Consider the following 14,631-nt stretch of genomic DNA (forward strand, 5'->3'; position numbering starts at 1 on the left):
TATTCGTTTTGTGAGGATTGGGTATTTTCACACTGTGGTGCATGTGCACAGGTCAGAGGGCAGCTTTGAGAGCTGATTCTCTCTTTCCATCCTGTGAGTCTCAGAGACTGAGCTTAGGTTATTAACCCTACCCACTGAGTCATTTTGCCAGTCCAGAACACTTAGATTTAGTGAGTTCCTGATAAGTAGTTTGTATACAGAGTTTACAAACAGTCCAGTGGATTTTCACACTCGCAGATAATGTCCCGGCATTACCACAGCGAATTCCAAACATCCCCACCGCCTTACTGCCTCCAGTGTCACCCCAGCCCACTACCATGCCCGTTTGCTATCTCAAAAGCATTAGGCATTTCCAACCCATAAACATGAAATACATTCTGATTCATTTTTTAATTATCTTTAATCTTTTTTTTTATAGTTCAGTCATTATCTTACCTCCCAGTTCTCTGTCTGATAGTTCCTCATCCCATTCCTCCTCCCTCTTCTCTAAGAGGATATCCCCACCTCCCGAACCCACCAGGCCTCCCCACTCCCTGGAGCCTCAAGTCTCCCCAGGGGTAGGTGCCTCTTCTCTCCCTGAGGCCAGACCAGGCAGTCCTCGGCTGTATATGTGTTGGAGGCCTCATATCAGCTGGTGTATGCTGCCTGATTGATGGCTCAGTGTCTGAGAAATCTTGGGAGTCAGGTTAGCTGAAACTGCTGGTCTTCCTATGGGGTCCCCCTCCTCCTCAGCTTCTTCCAGCCTTTCCCTAATTCAACTACAGGGTTCCCTGACTTCTGTCCATTTGTTGGGTGTTAAGTATCCATGCCTGACTGTTTCAGCTGCTTGTTGGGCCTCTCACAGGGTTCCTGTCATGCTAGCCTCCTGTCTGTAAGTACACCATAGCATCAGTAACAGTGTCAGGCCTTGGAGCCTCCCCTTGAGCTGGATCCCAATTTGGGCAGGCCACTGGACCTCCTTTCCCTCAGTCTCTTCTCCATTTTTGTCCCTGCAATTCTTTTAAACAGAAACAATTCTGGGTCAGAGTTTTTGTCTGTGGGATGGCAACCCCATCCCTCCACTTGATGCCCTGTCTTTCTTCTGGAGGTGGACTCTACTGAGTTCCCTCTCATTTTGATTTATTTTTACTATTTCTTTGAAACATCCTTTAGTTCTCAGTATACAAACTTTATACTTCTTCTGTTAACTTTATTCCTAAGTATTTTTATGGCATTATAATTCAGCCTGCTCTGTTAACATTATTTTTGGATTGCTGTTCTAGGACAGAGAAGCAGACTTGATTTTCCTGTGTTGATTTTATATTACGTTTGCTTATGTTCTATCAGACTTTTTTTTTTTATTCCAAAGTATATTCTGCCTATAAGATCATGTTGCGTGCAGTGTTTCAATACTTCCCTTCTAGCACAGAACCATGTGATTCCTTTTGGTTGCTGAACTGCCCACTCCAACCCCAGAATCCCCTTGTTCCATTGGACAGCTCAATAAAAGAAGATGCTCTTGCTTCCTTCTTGATTGTGAGAATCAGCATCCTTGATTTCCACCTGGGCATCCCTTCCAGTACTGTCTCTCCCCCCCACTCCCAGGTTCAACAGCACAGCAGCTTGGAATCCATAAGACTGAAGTCTGGGAGCCTGGCTCCCATGACCACCTAACAACTGCTTCCCCAGTGAGGCCTCCAGAAGCCCACACTAAAGGATCCAGTCCCATTTATGCATACTTAGATAAAGATCCCCAAAGCTCATTGACTACACAGGCAAATGAACTGAGGCTGCGGGGGGCAGGGGGACTGATGAATGCCCAAGGAAATCAAGTCTGAGTGAGATCCTTCCTGGGTACAAGGCTTAGGTTAACAAGGTGGATAGAGGGGGCTGGAGAGATGGCTCAGTGGTTAAGAGCACTGACTGCTCTTCCAGAGGTCCTGAGTTCAATTCCCAGCAACCACATGGTGGCTCGTATCCATCTGTAATGGAATCTGATGCCCTCTTCTGGTGTCTGAAGACAGAGATAGTGTACTCACATACACAAAATAAATAAATCTTAACACAAAAACAAGATGGCTGTAGTATGAAGGTGCACCAGCCACACATTTGTGTGGATTTCCTGAAGTTGCAGGTGGTGGTGAGTTTCTGAGGAGCCTGAGTGGGTGTGTAAAAGCATTCTAAATGACTGTGTGTTGTTTGATATGACATAGCCATGTCTAGAACAAGGCCTCCAACCTGGGAGTGGTATGGAAAAGCCTTCCTCTGGGCGAGGCTCACAGGGACAGCAAAGTCGTCTTCTGGTCTGAGTGCAAATGTTGGTAGCATATGTAAAAATAACCACAGCTTCCTTCTCCTGGATGACGGCAACCGGAGACTGCTCACCTACAGAGACCTCCCCCTGATACTCGCTGAGCCTTCCTCCCTGTGGTGTTCAGAAGACAAGCGCTGAGTTTGGGGAAGAGCGTTGCTGTGTAGTTAGCGATGAGCTTGGATGGGGAAAGCTGTTCTCAATGGAGTTATTGCTGCCCCATCAGAGTGAGCACTACTCACCTGATCGTAGCTTTCCTGTGTGCGTCTGTTCTTTCTTCATTCCCGTGCCACCTCAGTCCAACTGCAGCATGAGCTAGCCATGACGGGCTGGGAATCAAAATGGGTCCTCCGGATGAGCAGCCAAGGCTCCTAACCACTGAGCAGTCTCTCCCACCTCCTCTACCCTTCTTTAATTTTCTATACAGTTACTTGTCTATGGCTGTAAAGGGGCTTATAGAAGGAGGAGTTTATTGGGGTTTACAGTTCCAGAGGGTGAACCCATGATGGTCGTGGCAGCAGGCAGGCAGGCAGGGATGGCACTGGAGCAGTAGCTGAGGGCTTACATCTATCTATCTGATCCATATGCAGAAGGGGGGCAGTGGATGGAGGGAGGCTGGGCCCGGCATGGGCTTTTGAAACCTCCCAGTGACACACTTCCTCCAACAAGGCTGTTAGCATGTTAGCATTTCTACCAGGTTTCATCCAACAGTTACCTACCAACAGCCAGGTAGGCCTGGCTTGCTATAGAAAGGGCTGTTTGGCCTCTCTTCCTGCTCTCTGCCCCTTTTCTCTCTCATGATCCCTTTCTTCCTCTCTCTCCTTCTTCCTCCCCATTTTATATGTTACCAGCTCTGGCTTTTCCTCCTCCTCCTCCTCTTCCTCTTCTTCCTCCTCCTCTTCTTCCTCTTCCTCCTCCTCTTTCTTCTCCTTCTCCTCCTCCTCCTCCTTCTTCCTCTCTTCCTCCTCTCCTTCCTCCTCTTCTTCCTCCTTCTCTTCTCTCTCTCCCCCTCCCTCTTTCTACTCCCTTCTAAACCCCCCTTCCCATGCCCCCAAATAAACTTCATTCTATATGAGGCCAGTTTCATGGCCCTCAGTAGGGAGGGATGCTTCAACAAGAGCCTGCTGAGGCACCCCCTCCCATACTGCACTCTACAAAGGCCACACCTCCTAGTTCTTCCCAAACAGTCCACCACTGGTACCCTAATATTCAAATATATGAGCCTATCAGGGTGACAGCCATTGAACCCATCAAGCTGTCTTGAGGCCATACCTGTCTGTCTGTGTCTCCCCAGTGCTTGGAAGTGTAAGCACAGGACACTGTGCTCAGCTTTTTATTTATTTATCTCTAGTGTGAGGGCTGGGGATTGAACTCGGGTCCTCGTATTTGCTTGAGCTATCTCCTCAGAGCCAGGATGTCTTTGGATGTGCAGACTGCCTTAATTCTAATGAGACTGCATGTACCAATCCTTCTTTGGTGGCTTGCACATTTTTTTTTTGAGTTATGAAATTCCTCTGAGGGACATAATATTTCCCACTATGCCAACTCTAATTTATTTAATTTCTTATGCATCCTTCGGGTCTTTATGATACCCATGGGAAGAAGTAGAAACACAACTTGTTTTTCTTAATAACAGATGATTAATTTTCTTACAGTTGTCATTGCAAAATCTGTGCCTAGCATGACCCATTGTCTGCCACTGCCTGAGGGACACGTCTCAGTGTCACCCTCACCTCAGTCCTTTTGCCCATGTGCCTGTTTGAGTTTCTTTGTGCTATCCTTTTGAGGTAGAAGAATTGGGGAATGGATTGAGGAACCTGGAGCGGGCAGGAACCCACAAGAAGACCAACAGAGTCAACCAACCTGGACCCTTGGGGGCTCCCAGAGACTGAACCACCAAACAGAGAACATACAAAGGGTGGACCTAGGCCCCTCACACATATGTAGCTGAAGTGGAACATGGTCTTTATGGGTCCCCCAACAACTGGAGTCAGGGCTTACCCTGACTCTGTTGCCTGCCTGTGGATCCTGCTCCCCTAACTGGGTGTCTTGTCTGGTCTCAGTGGGAGAGGATGTGCCTAGTCCTGGGTGCCAGGATTCATTTTTCCATTAAAAAAAAAAACCAAACAAACAAACAAAGCAGTGCCAGGTATCTCTCTTCAATTCTTGCCAAAACAATTCTATGTGCAAGGGTTTTCCCCAAGACAATTGTTGCTTAGCTATAGCAAATAATTCCGACAAAGATGTGAATATCCAAAAGATTCTTACTTTTCCAGGCCCTGCCAAGGGATTGCCACTTGTGCAAATACCCCGGGAGAAAGGGGATTCCTGTGCCAATGTCCTCCTACGTACAGAGGAATGAATGCAACTGCTGCTAATTCCTATGGAGGGAACACCTGCTACAGAGAGCCAGAGTGCCCTGTCTCTATCTGCCCTGCTGGATATTCTGGAAGGTTCTGTAAGTCGGATCACACTGAGTGTGCTTCCAACCCCTACCACAATGGGGTGCTGTGCCAGGATGGCGTCAATAACTGCACCTGCTTCTGTATGCCTGGGTACCAAGGCAGGTGTTGTGACTTGAAAATTGAGTTTAAGTCTTTAACCAAATCTTTCAGTGGGTACACACAAGTTTGCCTTCTGTGTTGTTATTTGCATGAAAATTTTAATGCTTGGAACATTTTTTCCTGGGATATAGAACTTGAATTGACTCTGCATGCTAGATTTCCTCTTCCTCCTCCTCCTCCTCCTCCTCTTCCTCCTCTTCCTCCTCCTCCTCCTCCTCCTTCTCTTCCTCTTCCTCTTCCTCCTCCTCTTCTTCTTCCTCCTCCTCTTCCTCTTCTTCTTCTTCCTCCTCCTCCTCCTCTTCCTCCTCCTCCTCCTTCTCTTCCTCTTCCTCTTCCTCCTCCTCCTCCTCTTCCTCCTCCTCCTCCTTCTCTTCCTCTTCCTCTTCCTCCTCTTCTTCTTCCTCCTCCTCTTCCTCTTCTTCTTCTTCCTCCTCCTCCTCCTCCCCCTCTTCCTCCTCTTCTTCCTCTTCCTCTTCCTCCTCCTCTTCCTCCTCCTCCTCCTCCTCCTCCTCTTCCTCCTCCTTCTCTTCCTCCTCCTCCTCCTTCTCTTCTTCCTCTTTCTCTTCCTCCTCCTGGCCTTGAACTCACAGACGTCCACTGGCTGCCTCCACTTCCCAAATGCTAGAATTCAAAGGTGTGTGCCGCCAGCTACTGCTACTTCTTTCTAAACATTATATAGAATTATTGTACCTGTATGTGGTATGGGAGAGGGACATGCACATGCCATGGTGTGTGTGTGTGTGTGTGTGTGTGTGTGTGTGTGTGCATGTGTGCAGATCAAAGGACAACTTTATGAGTTGGTTCTCTACTTACACCAAACTCCAGCTGTTTGTAGCAGCTTCTTTACCTGCTGAGGCATCTTCCCAGCTCATTTACTGCTCCTTGATGCCTCTGAAAATGTGTGTTATCACCTCGATAGGATCTTTGAGTCCCCCATGCTTCCTGGCCACAGCGCTGGGGATTTCGGCCCTACTGGTCATTGGCACGAAGACTCCATGGTGTGCGTGTGGGTGGAACCCAGCAGTCTTCAAGGCAGGCAGTACTGGTCCCTGTACGACTGGGTTGTAAATTCATCTAGATTTTCCATCACGTAATCTATTTTTCCTCACATTTATTATTTCCTCTCGTTGTCTTCATTTTCTTAATTTACATACTGGTACCACTTTCAAAAATACTTTTCTCTCTCCTATGCATTTCCCACCACCTCTCTGACTAAGATGACAGTCTCAGCAGCCTTTCCGGAAATGTCAGAAGGAAGCCACCCAGGCCATGCCCTGGTCACATGGGAATGTTTGCTGCTCCTCCACTTAATACTGTGCTTGCCGAAGGTCTTTTGAAGAGACTCGCATTCAGCTAAGGAAATTCCTTTCTATTCTTAGTCTGCTGAGGGATTTTTTTTCTTTCATGAATGAAAACTGAGTGTTCCCAGATGTGGGCTTGTATCTGTTAGGGTGGTCATGTGCTTTCCTTCTTCCCTTTGTGAATGTGGGCCCCAGGAAGTAGGTCTTTCTCTGACCCCCCACTGCAGCCCTCAGTCTTTAACCCACTCAGATGGACACAGTTGCAAAGTGCCTCTTGCAGTCCGTTCTTTTGTTACATCTTCACTTTCCCATCTAGACAATGGGTCCCTCTCAGTGACCATGGATGGAAACTTGGGTCCCACGGTTGCTCTTGTTAGGCCAAGCTGAGATAATTGCAGGGCGTGGGGGGGGGGGGTGTAGGAGAGGAGCCTATTGAAGAGCTTCTCACTTAACCTCGCTCCAGCAGCTGCATCTGGGTCACAAACTTGAAAAGCTGCCTCTGAAGGGGCGTCCCAGAGTGCTGGCAGGAGAGACCCACACACTCTTTGGACTCGCCTGTGAAGACCAAGATCCCTCGGAACAAGGTCTGCCCGCCCCAGCTGAAACTCAGCAATGCTGAGGTCTGCCGGGTTTGGCTCAGGACTGCAGGTAATGCAGTGGGGTGAGGTGCCCAGAGGGCACAGGTGCGGCATCATGGAGGGAGAGCCATCAACAGCCTGCTCTCATAGATCCAGCATAGATCCTGCGTGCACAGATCCAGTTCCACACATTCCGAGGATTCTGATGCCTGTGGCCAGCGAGGTGGATCTCCATAGCACTGTGACCTGGGAGCGTGAGGGGCTCCACTGTACCCTGCCATCCCTTCAAACAGTACCCCCAAAGCCAGCGCAATGGCATTTCATAATTACACATTCCTTAAACCTTCGCAAAGCCAAGAGAAAACACAGCTACGATGCTGAGATTCTTGGAATGTTTTCCATTCCCTCTTTTCTGTGGCATTCTAGAATGAGATGATAGAACTGTGGTGCCTGTCAGATCCTCCCTAATGAGACAAGCTTCCTGGTCCTATGATGTCCACTCTTGGGGCAGCCCCATGGCAGCCCAGGTTAATCTCTCCTCGGGACCAAGAACCCCCCTAGCGTACTGTCAAGCTTTCCCTAGAATCTCTGGTTCAGTATCTTACCCCTCAGAGGATGGCTTTAAGATGCTGGCTCTCACCTCCACTTGCTCTGGAGTTAGCGATGATCTCTGATGAGTGGGTTGGAGCAGGGTCGCCCATTTGTCTCTCTTGGAACCTTTCTTTGGCGGGTGCCCTGTGTTAATCTGGCCTCGTTTCTCATTACAAACTTTAGGATCAAACAATTGTTCGGATTCTGCTCTTTTCTCAAAGGGGCTATGGCCTGGGCCCTGGGTGACCTCAGGTCATCCTGGATGGACCCCTTTTACTATAGCTTCCTGTGGTGGCTGCTGAATTACCCAGTCCTCTCCAGCCACTGTCCGGCCCAGGCCAGACCTGCAATGGCTAGCAGACTTCTGTGTTACCTACACCATCCAAGCTCATGCTAGACATTTCCAAGATGCCCCACCAAGACTATCTATCTCATCCCTTTCTGTCAGCCTCTGCCTCATCTCTGAAGGGCCAGGAAGTAGGGACCAGCTCACAAAATGTATACCTCAGCTCTGTGTGGCTGCTTTAGCCCTCACTGGAACTGAGGGTGTTGGTCAATGAAGGGAACCCCCATTTGGAATATGAATTTAGTGGTCTGGTCATACAGCTACATAATGATGTATTCCTGGGTACTCCTTGACACGCTTCTTGCAGTGAATTTAAGTAAGGACTGTGGTGTAAGTCATTGTATCCAGGCTCAGGGCTTATGAAGAAACAAACAGCATGGAGGTGGCTGGCTCAGCTTATCGGAACAATGAATGGGCAAACCCTGTTGAAGCATGCCACAGTTTGGATCAGGATCACCTGTTCATCTTTTTCCAAGCCTTCCTTTGACTGGCACCCTGGCTTAACCTGGGCGACGCCATGATGGTATCCCTTGGAGATCACAAAAATTCATCACACGTCAGCCACCCAAGGTGCCGGGGCTCAACATCTTCCTGTGGGCTACACAGTTTCTTTATGTGGAGCAGGGCATTGTCAATGGGAAAACAACTATTCTATGTTTTCTGGAACCTTCTTGATCAGGCATTTTCCACATACTATTCTCAACAGCTAGCTTGACGAGGCATGGAGGAGAGTCCCCAGCTGCTGGAACACAAGAGTCTGTTCTCCATCAGACACACGTGATCCTTTGCAGACAAGGACCACAGAGTCAAGGATGGTGTCACACACCCTTTAATCCAAAGCCAAACTCACGATGAAATAAACCAAGTAGATGCAGGTACATACGTGGCTGTGTAGCTGAAGTCTGCACAGCTCCAGGGATGATTTGGGGTGCCCTGGCCTTGGCAACATGGCTCCAGGTGTCTTGTGCCACAAAGAAGTCTTTCTGGGGGTCAGTGGTCAGGAGCATGGCCAGTGTAACCTCGGATCCCTGGTGCCCATGTAGCATTTCTATCTGAAGGGCACTGTAATTGTGATACAGAGTACGAGTCACACCTTCTTCATGGACAGGGGACCCAACTTGGGGAAATGGCATAGACTAGACGAAATTTATTTAAATAAATGTAATTATTGGACAGAAAGCTTCAGAACTGGGGAGGAAATAGTATTCTGCAGTGTGGTGTCGGGCATTTTACCAAGGGCAGCACGTAGCCATCTGACTAGCCCTATACCTCAGGTTATGGTCGTCCATCACACATCCAGAGATGGAAGCAGTAAAAGTCTCCCCGTGTGAGGTTAGGACACGAGGCACCCTTTCTGGTGCCTTCCCTGGCTTCAGGGCCTCTTCCTATAAAGCAGTTTTTTCTGTCCTTAGTTTCTCTTACCAGACAAATGGGTCCATTTAGGGACATTATGAGTGTCATGTAACTAAATAAGACTGGATGTGACCACCAGGGACAGTGGTCAGAAGGACCACGGAGCAGCCAGGCCATAGGTGCTGGAAACAATATACAGGAAGGGTCAGGAGTTCCCTGGGCTCCAGTCAGCCAGGCATGGGGTGTGTGGGTCTCTGTTGAGCTGATCACCCTGTCTTCATCCTAGCCTCATGTAGAGCAGGACTACTATGCGGGTCCACCACGTGGGTCAAACCCTTCTACTTTAGACCATCTACCACCAGCTTCCTGATGAAGTCTCCAAGATGGCAGCTGTAGGCCATGTGTAGGCCACACCTAGATCTCAGGGTAGGCTGCTGGCTGCCACACTCCCTAGGCCTCCTTGGTACTCACATTTCATGTACCATCTTGGCCAGATAGCCTGAATGTCCAGGATTTTGCCAACCTGATGCCCACCCGTTTCTTCACAGGCCTGGACACAGTTTCAAACTGGGGTGTCCTAGTACTCCCCGTGTTGAGAGTCTTCTTCCTTCCTGCCTTCCTCAAGCGAGGATTTCTGTTCTCATCTGAGTTCGAATCCAGACCTCCATGGCAGGCTGGGCTCATTTCTTACCCCCCTACAGATGAAGGGTGAACTGCCAAGGCCCCGCTGTCCTTGTCAGGAAGCAGGTGGCCACCGAAGGGTCACCTACCCTTCCATGACAGCTCCTGTTTCGAGAGCACCTACATCTGTCTGGATCAGCGGCTGCCCTCAGGTCTGACCTGCCCCCCAATCAGAGAAGTGCGTACTTTGGGTCCTGACTGTTCTCACCTGTGAGCATTGTCCCAAGTCACTTCTAAACAACTAAACAGTGTGGCTGTTGTTACTTCATTTCATAGAGCCAAGCAGATGCTCCTATTTCAAGAGTTTGTCATAAGCCCACCCACATTCACCCCAATGCCACCTCCTCCCCTGGCTCCTGGTCCTCATCTCCATCTGAGATGTTGGGATCCAGACTACAAAGTCATGCTATATGAGCACTGTTCTGTGTGAGGCTTAGTCTCCAGGCAGCCCTCTCTGCACCTTCAACACAGCTTCCAGAGCAGTGGTTCTCAACCTTCCCAATGCTGTGACACTTTGATACAGGTCCTCGTGTTGTGGTGACCCCTCCCCCCATGATAAAATTATCTTTGTTGCTCCTTCATAACTGTAATTTTGCTGTTATGAATCAATATCTGTGTTTTCTGATAGCCTGTGGAAGGGTCTTTTGAGTCCCAGGTTGAGAACCACTGTTCTAGACACATTCGATATCTGTACTTATCCCTTATTTTCTAGTAGAGTCACACGGTGAGGAAACCTTAAGAGTGTGTCTGCCCACCTAAACAAACCAGCAGAAACCCAGATTACCTCTCCTGACGACCACATCTCATGGAGATGTTGGTTGCCTTACCTGTTGAGGGGGGACTCACGTCCTCTTTCCTGTCTGAGCCGTAGTGACTACTTGCTTTTAGACATAGTCCCTCTCCAGAGCTTCCCCTGACTCTATATAGTCCAGTGGTCACTGCACCCAGACAGCATCCTGCCGTCTTGCCACATACGGCACACCCACACACATGGACCAGCATCGTGATATCCCCTGCCTGAATAGAGGGCGGCTGTTCTCTGAGCTTCCCACTTCTAAACTCCCACAGGGGAAGGAGCTGTCGTGGTGCAGGGAAGAAGTCCAGATGCCTGAAGCTCTGGCCTGGCCCCAAGTAAGGCCCTTCTGGAGATGGCTACTCCCTGACCAGTGTGTCCAGCCGAAAGCAGCCCAGCCAGCCAGACATACGGTTCTCATTACACACCGTGGCAAGAACAAAGCAGACGGAAGTGTTTCTCTTTTGGAAAGAGCAGAGCCCTGTTCCATACCCCTAATAAAATCAGAGACCACCTGAGTCCATTTCCTTCAAGGCAGCAAGTGCTGTGAAAGGGGCCTTTCGAGGAAGCTCCCATTCATGCAAAGAGGAACAAGAACAAAAGCAGAACCTGGATCGTGGCAGCTCCAGGACCCTAGACAACACTAGTGTCTACTCAGTGCAGCTTGAGAATCCAGAGAGCTGCATCAGACAGCACGCATGACCCCATCCATTGTATGCAGGTGTTTAATGAAAGCTAGACACATCAGTCTGTTTCATGAGTGGGACAGGCCTAATCTCCTCGGGTGTCCTCCCAGCGCTTTCTGATAGGACAACCAACTTTGCCTTCTTGGACTTGAAGGTGCCAGCTGCTCTGCACATCTGACCCTGCTATTGTACCAGTCAAGGTAGGACAGAGTATGGCATTATATGGTGGCCACAGACCAGCTCAGCACATTTGCAACACAGTCCAAGCGGACACTCCTGGCCTTCTTGGGCCCAAGTGGTTCCACGCATTTGAGAGCAGCAAACCAACCCAATCCCTCTTCTTTACTTCTAGAATGGCAGTGGGTGGCACTGAATAGCCAGGAGGCTCTGGAGGAGCCAGGAGCCTTGCTTTTGGGGTCGTATTACCCTACAAGCCTGTTCCCCTCCAATTCTGTGAGCAGACTATACTGCCAGAAGGTCAAACTGCAAACTCCATGTGTCCCTGTGTGGCTGATTTTATGGACACTGTATCTGCAACTTCCAACCGATGTTACTGCGATTCAGTCAGGTCTCGGGCTCTATGCAAGAAGCCAATGAAGCAATTGGAACAAATAATAATCCAAACCATGGTGAAAGGAGATACACAAGAGGTCACAAAGATTTGCCGAGCTGATTATTGGCATTTGAACGCTGAAGAGCACATCCTCATGAGCAAGCAGGCCATTATAGTTGAGAAATCCTGCACCTTCCAGACTGTGGTTTGGGCAAGCCAGACTTTGGAATACATGGTGCAGGCACACTAGGCTTGCAAAGTAGCTGCGAATGGTACTGACACACTAGTGAGCTCAGGCTCAGGCCAATGAGCTGCACACACACACACACACACACACACACACACACACACACACACACACACACTGCATATTCACAGAGCTTAGTCCCAAAGAACAGGGTGGAGCAAGGAAGAGCAAATCAGGGAGCCCCAGTCAGCTTGTGGGCAGGGGAAGGACACAACAGGCCAGGCAACTTACAAAGAACTGGTAGAGCTTTGAGCCCCTGGATGAGTGTTGGTGCCACCTCTAGTCACCCTGTACATTCCACACCAGACAAGGCTGTACCACAAAGGCAGTACATGTGGGCACAGCAGGAGGCACACTTCTCAGAAGCCTGTGCCTATGCATAAAGGGGCAGCCCTTACCACACTCAAGGGGAATATGCCGAGATATGGGACAAGGTGCAAACAGCCACTGAGAAAGGCCAGTGGGGCTCTCTGCCTACCCTTCCCAGCACACAGTCACACAAACTCAGACTTAGGGTGAAAAGACAGGACTCCAAACCCAGTCACATGACTATGCACATTTTTCCAAACCTTTTGTCTCCTACCTATGAACTAGAGGCAGGGTGAGCTGCCGGGGCAAAACTATCGGATTGGGTCATGCAGGTTGGACTTGTCGCTGGACTTCTTGGAGCAGTTCTGAAAGATGAGTTCAGATCTTACTTGGCAGATAAGAATTTTATTATGTAATAAATAGTAATATGCATGGCTATTTTTTTCAGTTTGCCAAGTGCCAATTGCTAGCTCTGGCCTCAAAAGCAACTCAGCTGAGGGACTCAGACCCCCGGAGTCCTTCGGTCATTGAAGCCACTCAAGCTGCTGGCTGCCTGCTGTTCTCCACTTGGACTAGGGAATCCCCACCCCACCCCCACCCCCACCCCACCCCCCAGCTCCCTCCAGAATGTCTCAAGCATTAGCTGCTGGTAGTGGCCAAGGCATCTTGAGATACAGAAGCAGCTCCTCCTGGCAAGTTGCCTGGCCTAGAGGATGCCCAGTCACAGGAAGGGAGAAAGGGAGGGAGGGAGTCGAGGCGGAAGGAGGGGAAGAGGAAAGCAGGAAGGGGTGAAGAGGAACAAGGAGATGTTAACACTTGTTAGTTAACACCATCTAGTCTCAAATTCTACTGATTCACAGAAGGCAGCTGTAGCATCGGGTGCTGAGGTCTGTAAAAAGGACTGGGCTAAGGACCTTGCCAACTGTATCCTTGTCCTCTAAGCAGGGATTGGTTTGTTTGTTTGCTTGTTTGTTTGTTTGTAGCCCTGCCTATCCTGGAACTCATAGAAATCCACCTGTTTCTGCTTCTCCATCTCCCAAATGCTGTAATTAAAGGTATGTAGCATACCAAGCTAGGGCTAGACTTTTAAGCAGGACTGGTCTGTGACCAGAGGCTATGAATAGAATATCCATATATCCATCCCTTCTTTCTCTGGTGATTATTCCTCACAATTGTATGGCCAGGAGTATGATTTTGCAGGACCAGAGAGGCCTCTTGTATCTTTCCATCCAAAAGATCCTGCCATCCTCTGACCCCAAGAACAGTGCCATGCAAAAACAAGCCAGTGATTCACAACAGCAGCTGCCTCCTCTACTCCCATCTTCCCTTCTCTGGGATAGGCATGCCTGCCATGTTGGAAAGCCCACTGCTGAGAGAAACTCACCTCTGACCTTCTGATTAGAATTTAAAGCTCACAGGGGACTGAAAGCCTCGGGTTTGAGCAGATGATTTGGGATTCGTTGTAATGGAAGTCACCTTACTATACAGGAAGAGAAAAATGGTACCTATCTATGTGAGCCGAGATTGTCACTACCTACTGGGAGGAGACTGGGCCTAGAGCCTTGGGCAAGATATTTCCTCTTAGGGAGCTGGGAAGTTAGCAACCCTGCTTCACCCTTGCCTACGGCCACCCTTGGGTTTAGTACAAAGTCATTCTGTGGTTTGGGAGACTGTCTAAAATGATTATTGAATAAAAATCCCACATTCTTTTGTAAGAGTCCAGTTTCCCAGATCGTAAACAGAAGTGTAGCCACTGATGTTACCAACATCTGCATGCTTCAATTCCGGGAGTTTTCTGTTACTTTGGGATGCTCTTAGCCTTTCCTCACTGCCTGACTCGAACCACTGTGACTCAAGGGTCTAATGTCAGGGTGCAGGCTCCCGAGACGCTCTAAAGAGCTTTGTGGATGCGGGCCACCTCCCCAGGCCCATGTAGTCATCCCTCACGAAATATCTACTCCCTCTACTTATACAGAACACAGGCCTCCATGTGCAGGAGCATCTTACCCGCAAAACAGCCACGTCTCTACTCTCACCTCAGCACTGTGGCCTCCGGAACATTGAGCCCTCTGTTCTGCTCCCAAGCCTGCCTCTCCTTCAAGATAAATAATGAGTCTGTTTGCTGAGATCTTCATTCAGAAAGTGCATCATGGGACATCTTATATTGTCTGTTGCTGCTCTGTGATATGAAAAATGTCTATTGTGTCAGTCCATTTCACCCGACTGGTCCTTGCCCTTTGACTTCCAGACTCAGTGTGGAAACCAAAAGCAAGAAATGAGTGAACATTGTCTAAGATCGAGCGTGCTTGGAGGGAAGTTACTCTCTAGAATGAGGCCAA

The 14,631-nt window shown here is 49.1% G+C and overlaps 1 protein-coding gene across 1 annotated transcript in view; it reads left to right on the forward strand.

Moving 5' to 3' along the window:
* The window catches only part of Trip13 (thyroid hormone receptor interactor 13), a 44,939-nt gene extending 40,021 nt beyond the window's left edge, over positions 1 to 4,918 (forward strand). Inside the window, 1 exon segment of the mRNA NM_001011930.1 lies at positions 4,567 to 4,918. The gene's annotated coding sequence lies outside the window, so the exon portion shown is untranslated.
* The last annotated feature ends 9,713 nt before the right edge of the window (positions 4,919 to 14,631 follow it).

The sequence above is a fragment of the Rattus norvegicus genome, chromosome 1 (genome assembly GCF_036323735.1).
Source record: "Rattus norvegicus strain BN/NHsdMcwi chromosome 1, GRCr8, whole genome shotgun sequence".
NCBI classification, from domain to species: Eukaryota; Metazoa; Chordata; class Mammalia; order Rodentia; family Muridae; genus Rattus; species Rattus norvegicus.